This window comes from Canis aureus, chromosome 18, assembly GCF_053574225.1.
Source record: "Canis aureus isolate CA01 chromosome 18, VMU_Caureus_v.1.0, whole genome shotgun sequence".
NCBI lineage: Eukaryota > Metazoa > Chordata > Mammalia > Carnivora > Canidae > Canis > Canis aureus.
In genome coordinates this window covers 49,016,064-49,036,225 of record NC_135628.1, presented here as the reverse complement: position 1 = coordinate 49,036,225, position 20,162 = coordinate 49,016,064, and the positions used below count along the sequence as shown (strand labels likewise).

The 20,162-nt window shown below is 40.1% G+C and overlaps 1 long non-coding RNA gene across 3 annotated transcripts in view; it reads right to left on the bottom strand.

Moving 5' to 3' along the window:
• The window catches only part of LOC144289000 (uncharacterized), a 231,355-nt gene that overhangs the window by 35,583 nt on the left and 175,610 nt on the right, over positions 1-20,162 (bottom strand). The window contains exon 1 of one of the 3 annotated variants that reach the window (XR_013357059.1): positions 10,729-10,810. The exons of the other annotated variants lie outside the window; for them this stretch is intronic. This is a non-coding gene — a long non-coding RNA (uncharacterized LOC144289000). Of the gene's footprint in view, positions 1-10,728; positions 10,811-20,162 lie in introns of those variants that run through there. 3 annotated transcript variants of the gene reach the window in all.

Sequence of the window (20,162 nt, the reverse complement as noted above, 5' to 3'; positions counted from 1 at the left end):
ACTAAATCAGCCCTGCAATATATATATTAAAGGGACCTTTTGAGTGGAAAGGGAGACCAAATGTAACAATGACTAGAAAGGAACAAAGACACCATATAGGAACAGTAACTTTACAATGTGTTACAATGCCACTAAACTCATATTGTTCAATAATTGCTCTGAATGTAAATCGAATACATGCTCCAATCCAAAGACATAAGGGTACCAAAATGGATTAAAAATAAAAAACAAAACCCATCAATATGCTTCTTATAAGAGACTCACTTCAGATGCAAAGAAATGTCCAGATTGAAAGCGAGGGGGTGGAGAACAATTTATCATGCTGATGGACATCAAAAGAAAGGTGAAAAAAAAAAAAAAAAAAGAAAGGTGAAGTAGCCATCCCTATATCAGATAAGCTAGATTTTGAGCTAAAGACTGTAATAAGAGATAAAGAAGGACACTATATCATAATCGACTTGTTGTCCATCCAACAAGAAGATCTAACAATTGTAAATATTTATGCCCCTAATGTGGGAGCAGCCAAATATATAAATCAATTTTTAGCAAACTTAAAGAAACTCATTGACAATAATAAAATAATAGCAGGGTACTCTAACACACCACTTACAGCAATGTACAGATCATGTTAGCAAAAGATCAACAAGGAAACAAAGGCTTTGAATGACACACTGGACCAGACGGACTTCACGGATATATTCAGAGCATCTCATCCTAAAGCAACAGAATACACATTCTTCTCGAGTGTACATGGAACATTCTCCAGAACTCAATCAGTACAAAAAGATTGTGATCATACCATGTATATTTTCAGATCACAATGATATGAACCTTCAAGACAATCAGAATAAAAAATTTGGAAGAACCACAATTACGTAGAGGTTAAGGAACATCCTACTGAAGAATCAATGGTCAACCAGGAAATTAAAGAATTTTAAAAATACATGGAAGCAAATGAAAGTGAAAAAAAAAAATCAAAACCTTTGGGATGCAGCAAAGGCAGTCCTAAGAGGGAAGTACATAGCAATACAGGCCTTCCACGAGAAGTCTCAAATACACAACCTAATCTTACACCTAAAGGAGCTGGAAAAAGAACAGCAAATAAAACTACAGCAGAAGAAGAGAAATGATAAATATTAGAGCAGAAATAAATAATACAGAAATTTAAAAAAAGAACAGATCAACAAAACTAAGAGCTGGTTCTTTGAAAGAATTAACAAGATTGACAAACCCCTAGAAAGACTTATCAAAAAGAAAAGAAAAGGGACCCAAATAAATAACTGTGAATGGAGGAGGAGAGATCACAACTAATACCCAAGAAATACAAATAATTATAAGAGAATATTATGAGCAATTACATGCCAACATATTAGACAATCTAGAAGAAATAGATACATTCCTAGAAACATAAAAACTATCAAAACTGAAGTGGGAAGAAATATAAAACCTGTATAGACTCATAAGCAGCAAAGAAATAGAATCAGTAATCAAAAATCTCCTAACAAACAAAAGTTCTGGGCCAGATGGCTTCCCAGAGGAATTCTACCAAACATTTAAAGAAGAATTCAGGGACATCTGGGTGGCTCATTGGTTGAGTATCTGCATTTAGCTCAGGGCATGATCCCGGTTCCAGGGAACAAGTCCTGCATCAAGCTTCCTCCGAGGAGCCTGCCTTTCCCTCTGCCTATGTCTCTGCTTCTCTCTGTATGTCTCTCATGAATAAATAAATAAAATCTTTTAAAAAATAGAAAATAAAATTAAGAAGTCATATCTATTCTTCCGAAACTGTTCCAAAAAAATAGAAATGGAAGGAAAACTTCCAGATTCATTCTATAAGGCCAGTATTACCTTGATCGCAAAACCAAATACCCCACTCGAAAGGACAATAACATACCAGTTAACCCTAATGAACATGGATGCAAAAATTCTCACCAACATACTTGCTATTGGATCCATTATCATTTCAAAAAGATCATTCCACACAACCAAGTGAGATTTATTCCTGGGCTGCAAGGTTGGTTCAACATCTGCAAATCAGTGTCATACATCACATGAATAAAAGAAAGAATAAGAACCATATGATCCTCTCAATAGATACAGAAAAAGAATTTGACAAAATGCAGCATCCTTTCTTGATAAAAACTCTGCAGTGTACGGAAAGAGGGAACATACCTCAACATCATAAAGGTCATATACAAAACAACAACAACAACAACACCAAACCAAAACAAACAACCAAACAAAACTCAGAACACCTAATATCATCATCAATGGGGAAAAACTGGCAGTTTTCCCCTAAGATCAGGATTGTCCACCCTCACCACTCTTGTACAACATAGTACTGGAAGTCTTAGCCTCAGCAGACAATGAAGAGAAATAAAAGGCATCCAAATCAGCAAAGAAAAAGTCAAATTTTCACTTTTCCCAGACATGATGCCTACATAGAAAACCCAAAATCTGCCATAAATTGCTAGAACTGATACATAAATTCAGCTAAGCCGTAGGATATAAACTCAACACAGAGAAGTCTGTTTCATTTCTATAGTGCTAGTAATGAAGCAGCAGACAGAAACATTAAGGAATCGATTTCCCCATTTACAACTGTACCAAAAACCATAAGATACCTAGGAATAAACCTAACTAAAGAGGTAAAAGATCTGTACTCTGAAGCTATAGAACACTTATGAAAGAAATTGAAGATGATGCAAAGAATTCAAAAAACATTTCATGCTCATGGACTGGAAGAACAAACCTTGTTAAGATGTCTATACTACCCAAGCAATCTACACATTCAATGCATCCCTACCAAAATAACACTAGCATTTTTCACAGAGCTGGAACAAATAATCCTAAGATTTGTGTGGAACCACAAAGACCCCAAATAACCAAAGTAATATTGAAAAAGAAAACCAAAACTGGAGGCATCATAAAGCTGGATTTAAAGCTATATTTCAAAGTTGTAATCATCAAGACAGCATGGTACTAGCTCAAAAACAGATTCATAGATCAATGGAACAGAATAAAGAACCCCAAATGAACCCTCAACTCTATGATCAACTAATCTTCGACTAAACAGGAAAGGATATCCAATGGAAGAAGGACAGTCTCTTCAACAAATGGTGATGGGAAAACAGGGCAGCCACATGCAGAAGAATGAAACTGGACCACTTTATTAAACCATACACAAAAATAAACTCAAAATGGATGAAAGACCTAAATGTGAGACAGGAATCCATCAAGATCCTAGAGGAGAACACAGGTAGCAACCTCTTTGACCCCAGTTGCAACAATATTTTGCAAGATGTGTCTCCAAAGGCAAAGGAAGCAAAGCCGAAAATGAACTATTGGGACTTTAGCTAAAGATAAAAAGCTTTTTCACAGCAAAAAGAATCAACAAAACCAAAAGACAACCTACAAAATGGTAGAAGATATTTGTAAATGACATATCAGATAAAGGGTTAGTATCAAAATCTATAAAGAACTTATCAAATTCAACACCCAAAAAAACAAAAAAAAATGTAGTCAAGAAATGGGCAGGAAACATGAAGAGATATTTCTCCAAAGAAGACATGCAAATGGCTAACAGGCACATGAAAAAAACGCTCCACATCACGTGGCATCAGATAAATACAAATTAAAACCACAATGAGATACTACCCCACACTTATCAAAATGGCTAAAATGAACAAGTCAGGAACTACAGATGTTGGTGAAGATGAGGAAAAAGGGGAATCCTCTTACACTGTTGAAGAGAATGCAAGCTGGTAGACTACTCTGGAAAACAGGATGGAGTTTCCTCAAAAAGTTAAATATAGAGCTACCCTACAACCCAGAAATTGCACTACTATGTCTTTATCCAAAGCCTACAAACAGTGATTCAAAGGGGGCACAATGCATCCTAATGTTGATAACAGCAGTGTCCACAATAGCCAACTATGGAAAGAGCTGAGATGTCCATCAATGGATAGATGGCTAAAGGAGATGTGATATATATTTATATATATAAATATATATGATGTGATATTGTGATATATATAGAGGTATATAGATCTAGATCTAGATATAGATAGATAGTAAAATACTACTTAGCCACCAAAAAGAATTAAATCTTGCACATACCTGGGTAGCTCAGTGACTGAGTGTCTGCCTTTGGCTCAGGGCATGATCCTGGGCTCCTGGGATCGAGTCCCACATCAGGCTCCCCATGGGGAGTCTGCTTCACCCTCTGCCTATGTCTGCGCCCCTTTGTCTTTTACAAATAAACATATACAATCTTTTTTTTTTTAAAAAAAAGAATGAAATTTTGCCATTTGCAATGACGTGGATGGAACTAGAGCTAAGTGATATAAGTCAGTCAGAGAAAGACAAATACCATATGATTTCACTCATATGTGGAATTTAAGAAACTAAACAGATGAACATGGGGAAAAGGAAGGAAAAATAAAGTAAGATAAAAACAGAGAGAGGGGCTCTGCTAAGAGACTCTTAACTATAGGGAACAAATTGAGGGTTGCTGGAGGGGCAGTGGGTGGGGGATAAGGTAAGTGGGTGATGGGCATTAAGAAGAACCTTAGACTGTCTTTTTTTCCAGTGGATAGTCTTTCCTTCTTTGTCGAATATTAGTTGACCATAAAGTTGAGGGTCCACTTCTGGGTTCTCTATTCTGTTCCATTGATCTGATTTGTCTGTTTTTGTGCCAGTACCACACTGTCTTGATGACCACAGCTTTGTAGTCCAACCTGAAATCTGGCATTGTGATGCCCCCAGATATGGTTTTCTTTTTTAATATTCCCCTGGCTATTCGGGGTCTTTTCTGATTCCACACAAATCTTAAAATAATTTGTTCCAACTCTCTGAAGAAAGTCCATGGTATTTTATAAGGATTGCATTAAACGTGTAAATTGCCCTGGGTAACATTGACATTTTCACAATATTAATTCTGCCATTAGAAACGACAAATACCCACCATTTGCTTCGACGTGGATGGAACTGGAGGGTATTATGCTGAGTGAAATAAGTCAATCAGAGAAGGACAAACATTATATGGTCTCATCCATTTGGGGAATATAAAAAATAGTGGACGGGAATAAAGGGGAAAGAAGGAAAAATAAGTGGGAAATATCAGAAAGGGAGACAGAACATGAGAGACTCCTAACTCTGGGAAACGAACTAGGGGTGGTAGAAAGGGAGGTGGGTGGGGGGTGGGGTGACTGGGTGATGGGCACTGAGGGGGGCACTTGATGGGATGAGCACTGGGTGTTATTCTATATGTTGGCAAATTGAACACCAATACAAAATAAATAAATAAATAAATATATATATATATATATATATATATATATATATATATATATATATATATAAAGAAGAACCTTAAGTAGGTCTCTTATTCAAGTGATATAGCTACTAAGTGCTGTTGACTAACTGGCTATATTTCATACCCAAAACTACACTAAAACATGATAAAACCAATATCTCCTAATGCCAGTCTAATCTGCCTCACTCAATATAACCATGTTCTTCATGGAGGTGACATGAGTCATTCTCACAGACAAGAACAGCAAGCACAGTCATGCACCAAGGTAGACCACCAGGTAGGGAAGTCACATCCCTGGGATAGCCTCCAAGAGGTAGAACCTGGATGTGTAGCAGCCATAGAGCTAACTCCTACCTGTGCCTCAGAAGCTGTGTCTGAAGGGGCTGGGATCTGCATGGCACAACAGCAGTGCAGCTCTGTAGCCAAGGGCATGGCCAGGTCACTGCCTTCTGCTCCTGTTCCCCCATCAAAACCTAAAGGGCAATCCCCAGACAGGACAAGTTGTAAGCACATCTGAAGCATTGCCTGGGGACCCCCAAACATAACAGGGCCTGTTACTTGGCAGGAAGTCAATACCAAATAGCCTTTAGTGTTTCCAGACATGGCAACAGAGACAGAGAAGTTAAATAATTTGCGCAAGGTCACATAGCTGACAAGTAACGCAAGTCAGGCTCGTCAGGCTTCAGAGACCAGGACTTTTCCCCCACTCTGGTTTTTCCCAAACTACATCCACTTGCAAACCACCTTCACAATTTTGTCCATGTCTATGTATATTCTCTACTCTCACTTACCTAGAAAAAATTTTTTAACTGACTTTAAATCAAACCACTTCTTCAATATTTGACTCAATTCAAAAAGTGATAGGCTTTATGATAAAAAAGAAAAAGGAAAAAGTCAAAGTTCTCAGATCTTTTTAATTCACATTAAAATATATTGCAACTATTAAATTTTGTACAATTGCCTGTCCTAAAAATCGCCTCACAAATGACAAGCGGTCATTTGCAACACGCGTGGTAGGCTCGGGACCCTCTATATTCAGTCCTGTGAATAAAATTGCACTGTTATGTGTTCGAATATGTTGTGTATGCTTGTCATTCATAAGAGATCAGAGTGAGAGCCAGACAAGCTACTCATAGTCAGCTTCAGAAGGAAGAGGGCTTACTAATGGATGCTCCTTGTAGGGTAATACCCCTCCGCCCAGACAGACAGATGGGGCAGGGGTGCTCACAGGCCTCCTTGTTAGATGCTGTCTTTAGACCAGAGCCTCTGATCTCCCCTTCGTGGGGCCAACTTGTTTATCATGACTCTCCTCTAGCACCTTGTCTTCCAAGCCTGAACTAAAGACCTCAGCCCTTGCTGCTTTGTTTCTGCTTATACTTCTGGCTGTGAAGTCTCTCTCTCTCCCCTTCTCTGTCCCTCCCTCTTCTTCCGTCCTTCTTCCCCTCTCCCTCTCTGCCTCTCTCTCCTGTGTGTCTCAGACCTCTTCCCAGATGAGGCATCTGCAAGGTGGTTGCTAATATGTTAGGTCATTCCTCTCAGGGCTTTCTACATAGTTCATTCTTTCTACATAGTTCATTCTCCTTCCCCTCTGTTTCTAAGGAAGCTTGGTGACCTTGGGAAGGATGGAAGGAAGCCCTCTTATTAGCAGCTTTCTCCATCTTCCCAGACTGTTTTGAACATCCACAAAATGAGGTTCTTAGAGGAGCACAGCTCCCTTTCCCTTCAGAATGCAGGTTCCCCTCACTCTGCCACCTCTGACCATCATAACTCAGGAGCCAAACATACCAGGTATATTCCTCCCTAGATGAGCTCACTCTCTGAAAACTCAGGAACCAAACAGACTCAGATCAGTCAGGTGCTAGGCTTTCCTACCTGAACTTGCTATCCAAATTCTCACTCTTGGAACTTGGGAACTAAAGAGATTTGAAGTGCAAAGGACACTGTCTTAAATTAGTCCCCCTGCAGTCAACATAGTTCCACAGCGACTTCCTCCCAGCAGTTCAATAGAATCACACTCTTACAGTGCTTCCCAAAGAGAATTCTGGGCAGCAGTCTGGTAGCTGGAAATGCTGATTGCTGCATGAAGCACGTTGGCCAAATTGAGTTTCACAATTTGTCATATTTGCTTCAAGACTCTTCAGAGTTAATACATTTGATGATACAAACTTTGTTCATAAATGTATTAGCATCCTATGGAACTTGTGTTCTTCAAAACAAACATATTCTTAGAAATGTAGGCGTGGGAGTTTTTCACCAACACTTTGTCCTAAGACATAAGCCTGAGGTAACCACTGGCCCATAAGATAACAGTGCAAATTAGAAAAAAAAAGTTGCCACTTCCTCAGACACATTTTGCCTTTACCTGTTGTAAAACTTTGGTAATAATGCAGGTTTTATAAGAACGAGGCTCCTTTCAGAAGTTAAATGGAACTTTACTGTCATCTAGTGGAGAATTGCTCAAATAAATATATCAATCTTCCCACAAAAGACCACAAATCCACAAATCCTGGGTCTGGGGAGAGGTCCAGGGAGCTGAAATTTCAAGAAACTCCCTGAATGATTCTGAGGTAACATTTGGTACACAAATCAAAGATGTGCAGGAAATGAGAGGGTGTGGAGGCCATTCTTATGCATTCAGACACATGCCTGAAATAGAATGAGCTTCCAGAATCTGTTGCCCTGGAGAAAAAAGTCTTTTTTTTTTTTTTTTTTTTTCTTAACAGATTCAAAAAAATATTTGGACAAACATATGGGTTTTCGGGGGAAGAGATTATTAAGGTTTTGGAGTCCCATTGCTAAGCTGAGACATACTGAAAGAAAAGCCCGCTTCACATTCCTACTGATTCCATGGAACAAGAGTCACAGGGGAAAACCATGATTTTGGACAAATGTGGCAGTTTCCTACTTAGTAATATGCACTTGATAATAGAGTTGCCTAGTGGGGAGAAAGTCTTACATCTACGTATTGGGGTAAATGACACAGTCTCTGTAAGTCCCAGTATCTTGTGAAATGGTGACAGAGTTCCTGCTTTGACCCTCTCAAAGTAGTGCTTAGAGGGTAAATATGTTACTGTAGTTGAGAATGCCTTATAAACTCTAAAATGCTATATAGGTAAAGGCTGATTTTTATTGCTCTAAGATGCAAATAAGTCAAGGCTGATTGAAGATGACAAGGTCACCTTGGTATGCAACCTGTATAATTCCTTTCCTTGTCAGCAAGTTGATTTAATGAGCTTTGTTTCCTGAGACCATGGAGAGAGAGATCCTTTTTTTTCCTTCTGCCAGAGTCATCTGTCTAAAACATAAATCTGACCATGTTACTTCAGCTTTTACTTAACTGTCAGATCTCAGATTAAATGTCAGCTTCTCAGAGAGCCCTGTCTTGCCCTGTCTCCCTTGGCAGCTGCAGATCTCGGCTCCAGAGCCCCTTCTCAATGTCCCTCTAAACAGTTTGTCAAATTGCTTTATTGTCTCTTTTCTTTGTCTCTCTAGTCTCCAGAGAATGTAAGCTCCCCGAGGGGGTAAGGATGTGTTTGTGTTATTGACTGCTCTCTCAGCAAGGGCTAGATGGATGTCAGGTGGTGAGTGAACGAAGTATCCTTTCTCCCATAGGAGGCCTCTTTCAGAACACAGCTTCCCCCATCCACCCTCAGGATGGGTCCCTAAAAGCCATGTGTGAGTGAATGTGCTGGACCAAGAGGCAGCACCACCCAATGCTCTCTCTTGGGAATTTAGAGCAGGCTGAGCTCCAGTCAACCTGACCTGTGGCTTGCACTGAAAAAGAGTATATCGGGAGTTACGAGAGACCGTGTTTGTCCATGTGCCTGCCTAAGAGAAAAAGCCAGTCTGTCCAGGAAAGAGAGAGAGAAACTAAGAAACTATGTTCCTAGAGAGTTCAAGAGAGAGAGTGTCCTGATTTTCCAGAGCTAACTCCAGGTTCTCATGAGGCCCAGCAGCCCATGGGTTCTATGAGAGCCACAGGTCAGGTGCATGGTTTCCTTCCAATAAATTCGCCTTTATGCTTTAACAAAATTAAAATAGACTACTGTCACTTTAACCACGTGTACCTAGACTGAGATTTGCTTTCCACTAGATGAGGGGCCTCTGAAGGCAAGGACTGTTTCTCATTCCTTTCTGGATCCCAGGGCCTGGCCTAGTGAGCTCCAAACATGGAGCAAATATCTGTGAATGAATAGAGCTCATCCCTTCATTACAAAAGTCAGTTCTCATTTTCTATCTATACTGTTCTATAAATGTTCCTGCTTAACTGTAGAGGTCAGAGTCACAAACTGGTTACTCAAGTGTTAAAGCAACCCACAGACTTACTTTGTTTTGTTCTGTTTTAATTCTGGTTTGGCTTGTACAGTTTTGGAAAGTAGGTAGAGAGGGCAGGAATGAAGGAGGGAGGGGAAAGGAGCTAACATTTAATCATTTTATTTTCACATAAAAATCCAAAATTCCAGCTTCCCTTTAAAAATCAGAATATTTGATAGCATTAAATTCTAAAAGCCAAACTTTCTACATCTTCTTTCTGATGGTACAGGAAGAAGCAATCTGTTCTCTCATTTGAGGGAGGCAACAAAATCCAAGATCCAAAGGGAAATGAGTAAGATCAGAAAACCTTTTTTCTCTTTCTATTTCATCATTTGTCTCTCAACATGAAAAATCTGCTCTGTCCCAGAGATAGCTACTATAGGATTCTTTTTTTTTTTTAAGATTTTATTTATTTATTCATGATAGACAGAGAGAGAGAGAGAGAGAGAGAGAGGCAGAGACACAGGCAGAGGGAGAAATGGGCTCCATGAAGGGAGCCCAACACGGAACTCGGTCCCGGGACTCCAGGATCATGCCCTGGGCCAAAGGCAGGCACCAAACCGCTGAGCCACCTGGGGATCCCTGCCATAGGATTCTAAAACAGAGGCTCAGCCAAAAACTCTGGCAGCATCTCTCCAAGAAATATCTCTGAGTTTGGACAGTCCCAGCCACAGCTTGTGCTACCTGGAGCAACCTTGAAGCTAATCTGCCTAAGGCTTTTGGATTTGCTTGCTTACGAAATCTGCTAAGACAAAAGATGGTGTCAAAAGCAAGCTCATTAAATTTTTACACTGCTTTACTGTACTACCCACAGTTCCTCAGGCACTCTTACCTCTCAGACATGGTTTCTGCCTGAAAGGCTCTGTCCACACACCCCAGGGACAGCAGACAATCCCATCAGACATACAGGAAAGGGTGAAGGGTTACCAAGAACAACATCCACCCATCACCAAAATGCATTTCACTATCCATGGTTTCAGTTACCTACGGTCAACTGCAGCTTGAAAACATTACATGGAAAATTCTAGAAATAAACAATTCATAAGTTTTAAATTGTATGCCATTCTGAATGCGTGATGAAATATCACAAAACCTACCAGTTCTCTTGGGGACACGATTCATGTCCTAAGCATGTTCTTGCTGTATATGCTACCACCTGGCAGTCACTTAGCAGCTGGCCTCGTTATCAGATCAACTGTCATGGTGTCACAGTGTTTGTTTTCAAGGAACCCTTATTTGACTTAATAATGGTCCCAAATCACAGGAGTAGCGATGCTGACAATTCAGCTGCCAAAGAGGAGCCATAAAACACTTCCTTTAAGTGAAAGTTCCCACTTAATAAGAAAAGAAAAAAAATTGTATGCTGAGGTTGCTAAGATCTATGGTAAGAATGAATCTTCTGGGACGCCTGGGTGGCTCAGTGGTTGAGCGTTTGCCTTCAGCTCAGGGCATGATCCTGGAGTGCTGGGATCAAGTCCCACATCGGGCTCCCTGCATGAGGCCTGCTTCTCCCTCTGCCTATGTCTCTGCCTCTCTCTCTCTGAGTCTCTCAAGAATAAATAAATAGAATCTTTAAAAAAATTAAAAATAGAATGAATCTTCTATCGAGGAAATTGTGAAGGAAAAATAAATTTGTGCTTGTGTTATCTTTGTTAATCTCTTACTGTGCCTAATTTATAAATTAAACCTTATCATAGGTATCTATGTTTAGAATAAAAACATAGTATATATAGGGTTCAGTAGTATCCATGATTTTGGGCATCCACATCAGGTTGTGGAACATAGCCGGTGTGGATAAGGGGAGACAATGTTCTGTTGTGTTAAGTTGGAAGCAAACTCTGGGACAGGAAATTGAGGGCAAGGATTGCCTGGAATGTGATCCCAGGAGTGAGAGGGAGAGAAGGCAGGTGACAGAGAGCATGTTATCAAACTGATCACCACTGTGGGCCATTGCAATTCAATCCACTGGAAAATTCTGGGAGACTGTGTGGAGCATGCCTCTGAGTCATCGTCTTCAGTCCCCAGAGGTGGGAAAGCTGAGGTATTTATCCCCCAAATCCCATCCACTATAAGCTGAGGACTGTTCTCAGGGCCATTCACTCCCAGCACCTCTGGCTTGTCCCAATAATGGAAACTTACAGGTGCAAAGCTGCAGGTACTTGCAGAAACACAGGCTTACCAGAGCCTGAGCAACATCTACCTCAGCTTAACAAAGCAATCACCTAGTCAGGGAGGTAGATGCAGGGAGACAAATATAACAATTATGTATCATATCGTGGAAATTAAGCATATGCAGAATAGTTTGTTTGCCTGGTAAAATCATTAGATTTTTTATTCTGAGCCCGTTGTTACCACCTTTGCCAGAGTCCACTGGGACTTGATATGCTGAAATCCTGTGGTTTCCAAGGCAAACACCTTTTCACCTTGAAGTCCTTTTCCACCTGCCCGTTCATGCCATTCTTCCTTTGTGGTAGAAAGGCCACGCCTTATGCTGAGGTTAATTTTGATCATTTATTATGGGAACACAGCTTCATTCATGTGCTAATTTTTACATCTCACTGTCACTTCAGGAAAGTTCACCAGATGTTCTGGATGAGTATTTGATATTTTCTTTATAGAGATACTAAGTTCCCGGTTGCTAGAGGGTCTCACTCTACATTAAAATTCCAGCCCAGGTAGCTCAGCAGTTTAGCGCTGTCTTTGGCCCAGGGCCTGATCCTGGAGGCCCGGGATTGAGTCCCATGTCAGGCTCCCTGCATGGAGCCTGCTTCTCCCTCTGCCTGTGTCTCTGCCTCTCTCCCTCCCTCCCTCTCTCTCTCTCTCTCTCTCTCTCTCGGATAAATAAATAAAGTCTTAAAAAAAACACACACACACAAAACAAAATTCCAGCCCTAACACAGTCTTCCACCTCTTCACAGCCACAAACATCTCATCCGAGAGTCTGTCACTCAACTCTCATCAGAGCAAAAGAACAGTTCAAACTCCCAACAGAGCAAAAGAAAAAGGGAAGGGGCTCTCAGTTCTTGGTTCTAACTCACAGATCCAGATGTCAAATCCTTAGCATTTGACTTAATCCAGCAGCCCTGGTAAATTCCTGCTTATGCCCAATGTTGGGTGAAGTGCTAAGGATAGAAAACCAAGAGAGCTCTATCTCTGCCTACAATAAACTCACAAAAAGGTGAAAAAGATGGGAAAGTAAAAGAATGATGCCAATGCAGTGGCGTGTGTGTTTGTGTGTGTGTGTGTGTGTGTGTGTGTAGGTGGGTGTGTGTATAGCAACTCTCTCCAGGACGAAGTATAGGATTTGGTTACCAATTAGATGTGGATGATGAGGAAGACTCCCACCTCTGGCTTGGATGAAGATGGTGGCAGAACAATAGAAATTGGAAATAAAGGGCAAGGAGCCTGTTGAGTGGGATGGTAGTGGGAAGATCAATAGGCCTGTTCATTTTTTTCATTCAACTGATGCCCTCTAGGTGCTAGACCCCATGTTGGGAATACAACAGGAAACCATGCAAGGTATTTGTCTTTATGGAGCTGACATTCTGTTAGGAAAAGAGAAAATAAACAAGAAAACTAATAAATAAGTGGGCTGTTGTTTTTTTTTTTTTTTAGTTTTTTATTTATTTATGATACACACACAGAGAGAGAGAGGCAGAGACACAGACAGAGGGAGAAGCAGGCTCCATGCACCGGGAGCCCAACGTGGGATTCAATCCCGGGTCTCCAGGATCGCGCCCTGGGCCAAAGGCAGGCGCCAAACCGCTGTGCCACCCAGGGATCCTGAAGTGGGTTGTTTTTATAGACTATTAAGTACCTTGGTTTGGTTGTCTTTATGGCAATGTGAGAGAGAAAGTAATAAGAGTAAGTTATAGATACAGTGGTGTATGGAAAGAGTTCTCAAACCTGGCTTAGAATCATCTGGGAGGGTTTTTAAAACTATGTTAATATCCGATGATTTCTTAGATACAACACCAAAAATACAAGTGATAAAAGAAAAACTTGATAAACTGGACAAAAGATTCCATTAAGAAAATGAAAAGACAACTCAGAATGGGAGAAAATATTTGCAAATCATATATCTAGTAAGGGACTTATCCCTCATTTATGGACTTGTCCATAATATGTAAAGAACTCTTAAAACTCAGTGAGAAGACAACTTTTTAAAAGTATCTGAATAGACATCTCTATAAAGAAGATATACAAATGGCCAATAAGCACATGAAAAGATGCTCAATTCATTAGTCACTACAGAAATATATACCACGATAAAATATCACTTCATAGGCACTAGAATCATATAATCAAAAAGATAGACAATAGTAAGTGTTGACAATGATGTGCAGGAATTGGAATCCTCCTTTATTGCTGATAGGAATGTAAAATGGCGCATTTGCTTTGGGACACAGTTTGGCAGTTCCTCAATAACTGAGGAATTAAATTAAACACAATCATCAAATGACCCAGAAATTTCATTCCTAGATATCTACTCAAGAGAGATGAGATCATATGTCCACACAAAGACTTATATATGAATGTTCATAGCAACATTATTCATAAGAGCCACAAAGAGGAAACAAACCAAATGCCCATCAACTAATGAACAGATAAACAAAATGTGGTATATTCATATGTTAGAATATTATTCAGTTATATAAAGGAGTGAGGTACTGATATTTGCTATGACATTTATGAACCTAGAAAGCACAATAACACACAGTGAAAGAAGTGAAAGAAGTCAGTCACAAAGGACTGAATATTGTATAATTATATTTGTATGAAATCTCAAGAGTAAGCAAAGCTATAAAGACAGAAAGTAGATCAATATTTGCCTAGGGGATGGGAGACTAAGTAGTTAAGAGATTTATTTTTAAGATGATGAACTTCGCAAACATGGAAAATCACTGACTAGTACAATAATTAATGAGTAAATTTCATGGTATGTAAATTTTATCTCATTAAAAGTATTAATTTAAAATGAAATATGTATAATTTGAAATATGTATGCATATATGTATTGATGCCTAGGACAATAATAATTCCCAAACTTGGCTACACATTAGAATCACCTGGGAATGCCCATGTCACATCCCATATTGACTAAGTCAGAATGTCTGTCAGAGTGGGAGTCCCCAGGTACTTCTAGTGTGCAGCAAAATTTGGGAACCATTGGCCTGGGCCTGCACCCATGAAGCCTAACTGGTTAGAGAGCAGCTTGGAAATTGGAATTGGTCATTTTAAGGTTCCCAAGCAATTCTGGAGGACAGTGCCTGACAGCCACTGGTGAAGAGAAGCCACATTCATTCTACTCTGTCAGTTCAGTGTGGGGAACTAAATTCAGCCCAAGGAAGGCCTGATTGTTTTAAAGGTCATCATATTCCCTGAATAGTAACTGGCTCAAGTGTGAATATGTGATATATTAGAAGAATATTGTTCTTAAGAGGGAATGAGAAGCCAATTTTCTCCCCTATTAAGTGAAACTAGGAGAGCATGTAGCACAGTTGACGCTGATGGGAGAGAAATCAAACTTGGGATGAAGCCAACACTGTGGGTGTGGGTGCAGAGAGTTGGAGAAGCCCTGGGTTCTTGATGCCATGATTAAACTGCTGGGCCAACCATCCCTGAAACCGTCACTGCCTCTGGGCTTCCTAGTACGTCAGCCAGTAGATTTCCATCTTATTTAAGCCAGTTTGAGTTAAACTAACACAGGCAGTCAGAGATGGTACCTCTAAGAGAGTAAAATATTAGAGCTAATTGATGCAAAGATACCAAAGGATACAAAGGATTCAGCCTGTAAAAATCTGATAGAAGGGATTTGAGCACAGGGAACAGCATGTATAAATGCCCTGAAACAAGAATAGGCTTGATGTGTTCAAAGAACAGGGAACAATAGCCAGAGTGAGCAATTCCACCAAGAGCTGGTCCATCAAATAATAGAAGGTGATTCTAAGCAGGGATGTATTTGACACATTGAAAAGTATAAAGGTAGCTCAAGTGAGATAACCAACATCATTGTAGAGCACTCTGCTTGGCAGAAAAGAAAGCAAGAAATGTCCAGAGAGTAATCCTTACACTGGAATGCAAATGATCCCATTAGAAGAAAAAACAATATCTTGATCATTAAAAGCAGCTTCCCAGTCATGTTACCATTTGACCTTTGTATACTTTAGTGGTATGATGCTCTGATTTTTAAATAAAGGGCAGGCAGTTAGAAGGGTATATGTGTGCATGCACATATGTGTACATGTTTTGATGGGTTGTATGTATAAAGAAAGAGTTGGTGATTTTGCTAAACCGAAGATGGTAAAGAATTCAGAATTCTCATAGGCCATAAAGAACATTGAGTCTTCATTCTCTGAGAATGTTCATAAGCTGTAAACTTAAAACTCATGCCTGGATTCCTAAGTGTTTTCCCTCCATCTAAAAAGTATGAAGAAAAGAGAAAATATGGCCTTTTAAAAAAATTAAAGGTCATTTCTCAAGATAACCTTGAATATTTCATAGCTTTAAAGTGAGGGAGGAGCCTCAAAGGAAAGCTTAACACCAACTGCCTCTTGTCTTAACTTTTGGCTTTGGTTTTTCAGGGGGCAGACTTTATTAAATAAGCAGCAAAGAGGCCAGATTATTGAGCAGGTTACAGGCTCTTGCATCTTTGAGGAGGTTGCATGTACATACTCCACTCTAGAATAAAAGGTGGAGAGGTGCTCCCTGATAGTCCCTAAAGTGCTTGAGCCAGAAGGGCAATAACTGCAGAACAAGTCAGGACTCCTGGGCCCTCTCTATCCCCAGGGAATACATATCCCCCACGTATTCCCCATGAGAATGGAGTCTCATCTGAGCATTGAATCTCTCTGAAATTGGTTTCCTTGTCTGAAGAGCTGAGGTGAAGGTGTCCTTGGTCCCTCCCAGGGACACAAAGGCTTGTATGGCTTGGAAGGGCATTGAGACATGTGGGGATCAGCACTGGTGGGATGAACTATGTGTAGAATAGGGCAGAGGAGCTGGAAAGAAGAGGAAACTTTCCTCAGAGAGAATGATTTTCTCCATATGCTAACAAGAGACTTAGCAATGGTCTCCGTCCACTCATCTCCCTTGTGGAAACCCTCCAAAATCAATGAGATGATTTCTGTGAGTAATAATGAGGAAGATTACAAAGAATCTCAATATGAGTCAAAGCTTGTCAGCAGTTTCAATTTTTTAACTTAGGTCAACAGCCATCATCTCATTTATAAGATAATACTTTTGTCCTGGTGACTGGTATGCCTGGGTCTCACTAAATGTCTTAGCAAAATGAACTGGACCCACGGTCATTAACACCCCAAGTTTCCTCAAAAGCTGACTGTAACTTCTGCTGAAAAAAACTCTGGGAAACAAACAAACAGCTGTGGAAGGGGAGGTGGGTGGGGGGTAGGGGTGGAAGGGGGGTGACGGGCACTGAGGAGGGCATGTGTTGGGATGAGCACCGGGTGTTATACTAGAAGTTGGCAAATCAAACTTCAATAAAAACAAAAAATTATCAGCAATAAAGAAAAAGAAAAGAAAATAGTATTTTAATAATCTCCATAGCCCACTGCTGTCTCCTCTATTTGGTATGTTCACTGAAGGCCCCAACAAGAAATGGGACTCGCCCCTCAGTCTGTCTTGTTCAGTGTGGGCAGGGCTGCCGCTGGAAGTGCAGTGCTGATTAGAAAGCAAGGTCTTGACTGACGCTATCTCCTCCTGGGCAGAGACCAACTTCAGTGAGAACTTTATAATTTGGAACTCAAGGATATAAGATGCATTCAGAGAATCATTTTCCTTCTACAAATTACAGGTTTGTCATTTAAGAGGTTTAATATCACTGAAAGGTCTGGTTCCTCCTCCTCCTCCTTCTTCTTTTCATTCTGAAAACTGCCATATTGATTCTTTCAGAACAGAGGCTTAGAAATGAGAATAATGTCCTGTACTTCAGACAAAAAAAAAAAAAATCCATTGTTCTCTACATAGAGGCAGAAGAATTATGCTAGACAACAAATGTTTATTTATTCAGCAAGCACTGACTGTTTAGGCAGAGTGGCAGACCTAAATGTCTGGCACGTAGCAGCTGTTCAATTAATCTGTGAAGGAAGGAAGTGGGGGGAGGGAAGACTAAATAGGCAAAGACTCTATGGCAGAGGTTCCAAGACTTTTAAGGCTGTCTTTTCCAAACACCAACACAACTAACATTGCATGATATTTAAGTTGAAATTTCCTCATGATGCACTGGTGCAAAGGCAATAATCTGTAGGAGAGAGACACGAGTAGTAGATGTCTAGAATGAGAAGTGATTCAGAGGGCAGACTCTTGAATCAGACAGTCACACAGAATCTTGCTCCTTTTCTTACCAATTGTGTGACAATAGGCAAGATACTTCATTTCTCTGAGCCTCGTTGTCCTTTTTTTTTTTTTTTTAAAGATTTTATTTATTAGAAAGACACAGAGAGAGAGAGAGGCACAGACATAGGCACAGGGAGAAGCAGGCTCCTTGCAGGGGGTCCATCGGGGACTCCATCCTGGGACTCCAGGATCACGCCCTGGGCTGAAGGTGGCGCTAAAGCGCTGAGCCACCGGGCTGCTCTCTCATTGTCCTTTTTAAAAATACAGGCATTATTCTTACTTTGGAACATACTGTTAGTTCACTCAAGATCCATTCCTAAACCCCTTCTCCTTTGTCTTCTCAGCTTTAAAGAGTAGAAAGCTCAATATTCCATTTGCTAGCCTCTTTGCCCTTTAGAAGCCAGGTGTGACCTGGGGGGTAGTTGGCTGTGGGTCTATGGGAAAGCTGTTGCCTTCCTGATAAAGGGAAGGTACATATTTGGTCTCTATAAAAGGGAATACCCTGAGGGCAGAGACTACATCTTCCCATCCCATGAGACCCCAACTTGCCAAGCCCAGGTTTAGGCATGTAGTTGGTCTTATTGGAAGACTAAGTTTGAAAGCAAGCATTATCTGAACTGCATTGAATGGTGCATGGTTTCAGTCATCTTTAAATACAAAGGCAAAAAATAATTGTGTGGTGGGCTTTGAAAGGATGTCAGGGAGAGCTAGAAAGAAGGTGATTATTGACAAAGTGAAAGATAATGAAAGTAAAGGAAACTTGATAAGCAAGTTTGCAAAGAGAATAAATGAAACAATTTGTCTAGCACTCCAACACAACAATGTTTTTTTTTTTAACTGGTTAGATCTATTTATTGGGTTTTTGTTTTTAATTTCAAAATCAGCCACTCTCCAGAAGACAGTGAGCATGTGTTCATGATTAAAAATACAATATAGTATTCTTGGTTGTCATAAAACAGCATAAAAGCAGTGGCATAATTACATGTGACTTCCTCTAAAATATAGCTGGCTCCCTTGGCTCTGTGCTTAGCAACCCTTGAAGGACTGATGAAACCCAAAGTATGGACCATTTCTCCTCTGGATCCCCTGCCAGAATCGAGGTTGCTTCCTAGCCCCCAACTTGGTATCCTCCTTCCAGGTTTGTATTTCTTCACCTAGAGCTTTCACAGACAGATCTCCCACCTCCACTGTGAGCTACGATTTAAATCCTGAGGAATGAGAATAAGCACTTCACAGTGTACAAAGTGTCTTTGACAGATATCGTCTCACTTGATTGATAAAGTGCAATACAAATGTGAAGCATGTTTTTTTAAATTAGCATTGAGTGTTCATTCTGATCCCCAAAGATTAGCAAATGCTTAAATATTAAATCACAGTATAACATTATACCAGAGTAGCGTTTACAACTGAATATATGTATTATATTCCCCAAAGAACTCATCATTAAGGAAGGGTAATATACAAGAAAAAGCACAGCACAAAAACTCTTCCTGATAAATGTTGGGAAATAAATGTCAATGTGTAGGGCAAATGTTTTAGAAACTGAAAGCAGACTAGTCAGCCTTCTGAAACTTCTGGTTCCTACAAGCTTTTCCAATGCCTTCACTTTGAAGTTTCATGACTATAACTGAGATGCACATTTTGGTTCTGCACAATCCAGTTGCATTGCATGGTAGAGCTCTCATAATAGCCCCCCTATCAAATTATTCCTTATGAAATTGGAGTGGTGTAGATCAGCCTAGGAACTCCTTGACATTTTTTTTTTGTCAAAAAGATTTTTTTTATTGGAGTTCTGTTTGCTGTCATGTAGCATAACACCCAGTACTCATCCCACCAAGTGCCCCCCTCGGATCAAATCACCCAGTCACCCCAACCCCCCACCCACTTCCCCTTCTACTACTCCTTGTTCATTTCCCAGAGTTAGGTGTCTCTCATGTTTTGTCACCCTCACCAATATTTTCACTCATTTTCTCTCCTTTCCCTTTATTCCCTTTCACTAATTTTTATATTCCCCAAATGAATGAGACCATATAATGTTTGTCCTTCTCGCATTGACTTATTTCACTCAACATAATACCCTCTAGGTCCCTCCATGTCGAAGCAAATAGTGGATATTTGTCATTTCTATTGGCTGAGTAACACTCCATTACATAGGTAGACCACATCTTCTTTATCC